Here is a 6000-nt window from a genome sequence, read left to right as displayed (position 1 = left end):
TGGGGTGACCTCTGACATGGGGTGACCTCGCCCTTCATCCCCGCCCTCACATCTGGGGCTTGAGGTCAGCAACCCAAGGCTCCACCATGGGAAGCCGGACCATGAGGCCCTAGCCTCACTGCAGGACTGGTTCAGTCCCACTTGCTGATCTTGGAGAACATCTCAGAGAGGCAGGAGGCATCTGGGATTCCCTTTGAGGACACCGATGCTGGCTGGCAACAGCCATTTTGGGGAGTTTGTTTTACCACAAGGACATCATTGCTGAAAAGCACCATTTTGGGGTCCTCTATCTAGCCTATAAGCTCTGGGGTCTTACTAGCCCACCAGCAGGCTGGCACCTGTCCTAGGTCCCCCATGGGATGAGCAACCAGTCACTCCAGGACCCGGCCCCCGACCACCAGTGGGTCAGCAAAGCCTGAGAGCCAAACAGGCCAGGGAACAGTCCCACCTATGAGTGCACCCATAGTGGTCAGATTCACCACAACAGAAGGACCCATAAGCCCACCTAGGGAGCACCCCCAGAGCATATAGCACAGATGTCCAGAAGGAAGTTTGTGTCTGGGCACCATAGGTTGTCTCTTACATTAAGGTCACATCTACAAGATTGGGAAATGAAACTGACCTACCTAATACATAGAAATAGACACAGAGAATTACACAAAATGAGGAGAAGAAGGAATATGTTCCAAATGAAGGAACAAGACAAAACCCCAGAAGAAGAACTAAGTGAAGTGGAGATAAGCAATCAAATGAATAAAGAATTCAAGGTGGGCTTCCCTGGTGGCGCAGTGGTTGAGAATCTGCCTGCCAATGCAGGGGACACGGGTTTGAGCCCTGGTCTGGGAAGATCCCACATGCCACGGAGCAACTGGGCCCGTGAGCCACAACTACTGAGCCTGCGCGTCTGGAGCCTGTGCTCCGCAACAAGAGAGGCCGCGATAGTGAGAGGCCCGCGCACCGCGATGAAGAGTGGCCCCTGCTTGCCGCAACTAGAGAAAGCCCTCGCACAGAAACGAAGACCCAACACAGCCAAAAATAAATAAATTAATTAATTAATTAAAAAAAAAAAAGAATTCAAGGTAATGATCATAAAGATGTTCAACAAACTTGGGAGAAGAATGATGAACACAGCAAGGATTTTTATGAAGATTTAGAAAATATAAAGAAGAACCAATCAGAGCTGAAGAATACAAATGAAATTTAAAATACAGTAGTAGGGAGTTTCCGTGGTGGTGCAGTGGTTAAGAATTTGCCTGCCAATGCAGGAGACATGGGTTCGAGCCCTGGTCCGGGAAGATCCCACATGCCATGGAGCAACTAAGCCCGTGAGCCACAACTACTGAGCCTGCGCTCTAGAGCCCATGCTCTGCAACAAGAGAAGCCACTGCAATGAGAAGCCCGCGCATCGCAACGAAGAGTAGCCTCCGCTCACAGCAACTAGAGAAAAGCCCGCGTGCAGCAACGAAGACCCAAGGCAGCCAAAAATAAATAAAATTAAATAAATTTATATAAAAAAATACACTAGTAGGAAATAACAAATGCTGGAGAGGGTGTAGAGAAAAGGGAACCCTCCTACACTGTTGGTGGGAATGTAAATTGGTGCAGCCACTATGGAGAACAGTATGGAGATTCCTCAGAAAACTAAAAACAGAATTACCATACGATCCAGCAATCCCACACCTGGGCATATACCTGGACAAAACTGTAATTCAAAATGATACATGCACCTCTATGTTCATAGCAGCACTATTCACAATAGCCAAGACATGGAAACCACCTAAATGTCCACTGACAGATGAATGGATAAAGAAGATGTGGTACACATATACAATGGAATACTACTCAGCCATAAAAAAGAATGAAATAATGGCATTTGTAGCAACATGCATGCAAGTACAGATTATCATACTAAGTGAAGTAAATCAGACAAAGACAAATACCGTATGGTATTACTTATATGTGGAATCTAAAATATGACACAAATGAACCTGTCTATGAAACAGACTCACAGCCAAAAATAAAAAAAATAAATAAAAACTTACAAAAGGAAAAAGCACATAGCCAAGAATACTCCACCCAGCAAACTATTATTCAGATTTGAAGGAGAGATAGCATTTTTGAGACATGCAAAAGCTAAAAGGGTTCAGCACCACTAAACCAGCTTTACCAGAAATATTAAAGGGACTTCTCTAAGTGGAAAAGAAACTATCACAACTAGAAATGTGAAAATTAGGAAAGGAAATATTTCTTTGGTAAAGGCAACATACAGTAAAGGTAGTAGATCAACCACTTATAAAGCTAGTAGGAAGTTTAAAAGACAAAAGTAGTAAAATCATCTACATCCACAATAAGTAGTATAAGAATACACACAAAATAAAAGATGCAAAATATGATGTCAAAACATTACATGTGGGACTTCCCTGGTGGTTCAGTGGTTAGGACATGGTGCTTCCACTGCAGGGAGCACGGGTTTGATCCCTGGTTGGGGAACTAAGATCCCACATGCTGTGTGGCACAGCAAAAAAAAAAAAAGAAAGAAAAAACATTAAATGTTGAGGGGAGGGTAGTGGTGGTAAAGATCCAGGGTCCCTAGAAAGCATCTGAACTTAAGATATGAACTTAAAATAATCACATATATATAGGGTGTTGCATAAAATCTCATGGTAGCATAAACCATAATCTATAACAGATATACACACAGGAATGAGAAAGGAATCCAAACATAACACTGAAGATAGTCATCAAATCACAAGGGAAGAAAGAAAAAGAAGAAAGGAACAAAAAAGAACTACAAAACAACCAGAAAACAATAAACAAAGTGACAATAAATACACACCAATCAATACTTACTTTCAATGTAAATGGACTAAATGCCCCAATCAAAAGAGGGCCTGAATGGATCAAAAAAACCAAGACCCATATATATGCTGCCTAAAGGTGACTCAATTCAGCTCTAAAAACACACACAGACTGAAAGTGAGGGGATAAAAAAAGGTATTCCATGCAAATGGAAATGAAAAGAAAGCTGGGGTAGGAATACTTATATCAAACAAAATGACTTTAACAAAGACTCTGACAGGAGACAAAGTAGGACATAACATAATGATCAAGGGATCAAACAGAAAAGAAGTAATACTAGTTGTAAATATTGGAGCACCCAATATAGGAGCACCTAAATACATAAAATAAACATTAACAAACAAAAAGAAAGGAAATGACAGTAACCCAATAATAGTAGGGAACTTTAACACCCCACTTGCATCAGTGGGCAGATCATCCAGACAGAAAATCAGTAAGGAAACACTGCCCTTAAATGACACATTAGATCACATGGACTCCCTCTCTCTCTCTCTCTCTCTCTCTCTCTCTCTCTCTCTCTATATATATATATATATATATATATATATAAACATTCCACCCCCAAACGCAGAATACACGTTCTTTTCAAGTGCACATGGAACATTCTCCAGGATAGACCACACACTAGGTAACAAAATAAGTCTCAGTAAATTTAAGAAGATTGAAATCATATTAAGTATCGTTCCTGACCTCAACAGTAGGAGACTAGAAATTAACTACAGGAAAAAAAAAAAGGCAAAACCCAAAAATAAGTGATGGCTAAATGATATGCTACTAAATTACCAATGAGTGACTGAAGAAAGCAAAGAGCAAATAAAAAAATAACTGGAGACAAATGAAAATGGAAACACAACATTCCAAAATCTATGTAACAAAAGCAGTTCTAAGAGGGAAGTTCACAGTGATACAAGCCTACCTCAGGAAACAAAACAAATTTCAAGTAAACAATCTAAACTTACACCTAAAGGAACTAGAAAAAGGAGAACAAACAAAACCCAAAGTTAGCAGAACAAAGAAATCAAAGATTGGAGCAGAAATAGAGACTAAAAAAAAAAAAAATAGAACAGATATATGAAATTCACAGCTGGTTCTTTGAAAACATAAATGGTATATACCATTTTATATGAAATATCTTTCTTTTGAAAATGGTTAGTCATCCATACCCTTGTAGGACAATACCATTTTCATGTATTGATTCAACTGCTAGCAGTTACTTTCACTCTTTGGACCAATGTTTCTAGTAACATTTTTGAAAAAACTTTAAATTGTAGTAAACCTAATAAGTCTTATTAGTTTACGTTCTGCTTCAGCTTGTCCTGATCTCGTCTCCATCCCAACACACTTCGAGTTGGACTCATCACACTCTAGCACTATTCTCCATGGGTGACAACCTGCATCTCAGTTATAGCAACTCAATCATGCTTTTTTTTTTTCTGTGCAAAATAATGAAGGAACCATTGACTCTTCCGCTCACCCAAACTTCCAGCCATCAAGAAATTCTAATAGGCCGAATTTCAAATTATGTCTGGGCTCTAACCCCATACAACACTGCCACTGCTACCGACCCAGTCTGATCTACTACCTTGATTGACAACATCATCCTAGTGCCTGTTCTCAAGGAAATAGAAGGATCTTGTGAAGCTGCCTCATCTGGTCAATTTTAGGCTCCATGTCACTCACAGCCAATGTCAGTGCACCATGGCAGGCCAGTGCATCAATACATGATGTGCCTACCATCCTCACACTCTCCTCTCACCTCTGCTGTTCTTCCATCACTTCACGCTGCTCCAGGTGCACCGGCCTCTGGCTATCTTACAAATACCTAAGGCCTACTGCTGCCTTAGGAAATATATTAGTCTACTCAGGATCCCCTAACAAAGCACTGGAGTCTGACATTCCAAAATCAAGCTGTTGGCAGCACTGGCTCCTTCTGGATGCTGTGAGTGAGAATGTTCCAGGCCTCTCTCCTAGCTTCTGGTGGTTGCCAAAAATTCTTTGCATTCCTTGGCTTGTGGACAGATCATGCCAATTTGCTCCTTCTTACTCCATATGGTGAGGACATATCTATCTTCTGTGCAGGTCTCTGTGTCCAAAGTTCCCTCTTTCTAAAAGGATGTCCATCATTGGACCGGACCTACTCCAATCTGTTATGAACTTGTGTTGAGTATATCTGAAAAGACCTGTTAAACAAAAATTCAACTGATCATATTTAAAAGATTTAATTGTCTTTATTAAATGATTCATGAATTGGACAACATCTCATCTAGCAAGTAGAAAGGAGCTCTACTTGAAAGAAAATGAAAATGAAAGAATGAGGTGGAAAAAAAGAAATTATTGTCAAAGAATGCATTGTTTGAGGCAAAGTCACCTTCCTAAGGGAAACCGAAGGGGTCTACCGGTGGAGTACCTCTTACAGTTGACCAAGAAATGCCAGGTTGGCTGGCTAGAGGTTACATTCCTGGGAAAAGTTGACACTGCTATTCAGTTAGATATTAAGACTTGGTTTGCTGCAGTGGGGCTGGGGCCTAACACAAGTGACTCCATTTGGGGCCTGTAGTTTTCTTTTTTAAACATTTCCCTCTTTTGATCAGTCTCAGCTCTACTGAGAAATGTGTTCAAAATTTAAGGCATTAGCACCACTCAGCTGCTACCCTGTAGTTCTCACAGCTTTGTGAATTTTGTTGATCCTTTGTGTGGTATCCATATGTCATGACACTTTTTGCTTAATCCTTGTGATATTCACAGGTCACAGCTTTAGGTTTCCATTTTAAATTTGGTCATTCTCTTGTTTCTTTTCTGACATTCCAGTCTTAGATCATTTGCTTGGTGGTTCGCAGCTATGAACACACATTAAAGACTCTTGAGGAGATACAGTGCACCAGAAAGCGTATTATTATTAGTGGAAAGAAGATAATGCCCAATGTTCAGAGTGCACGTTAGAGCCACGTTCCCCATGGCCCAAACCAATCAAAATCAAATAAGTCAAAGAAAGACCCCACCAAAAGAGTCAGCTCTTTCAGCCAAGGGGCTTACTCAGTGAGCTCACGTAACTGAGTTTCAACTTTCCCAGAAATGTTGATCCAGGTGCAGCAGGTTGTGTTGGTCACAGCACAAACCTAATTACTGCAGACTTCCCAAGAG

The sequence above is a fragment of the Eubalaena glacialis genome, chromosome 4 (genome assembly GCF_028564815.1).
Source record: "Eubalaena glacialis isolate mEubGla1 chromosome 4, mEubGla1.1.hap2.+ XY, whole genome shotgun sequence".
Lineage (NCBI taxonomy): Eukaryota > Metazoa > Chordata > Mammalia > Artiodactyla > Balaenidae > Eubalaena > Eubalaena glacialis.
Note: the sequence above shows the minus strand (reverse complement) of the source record.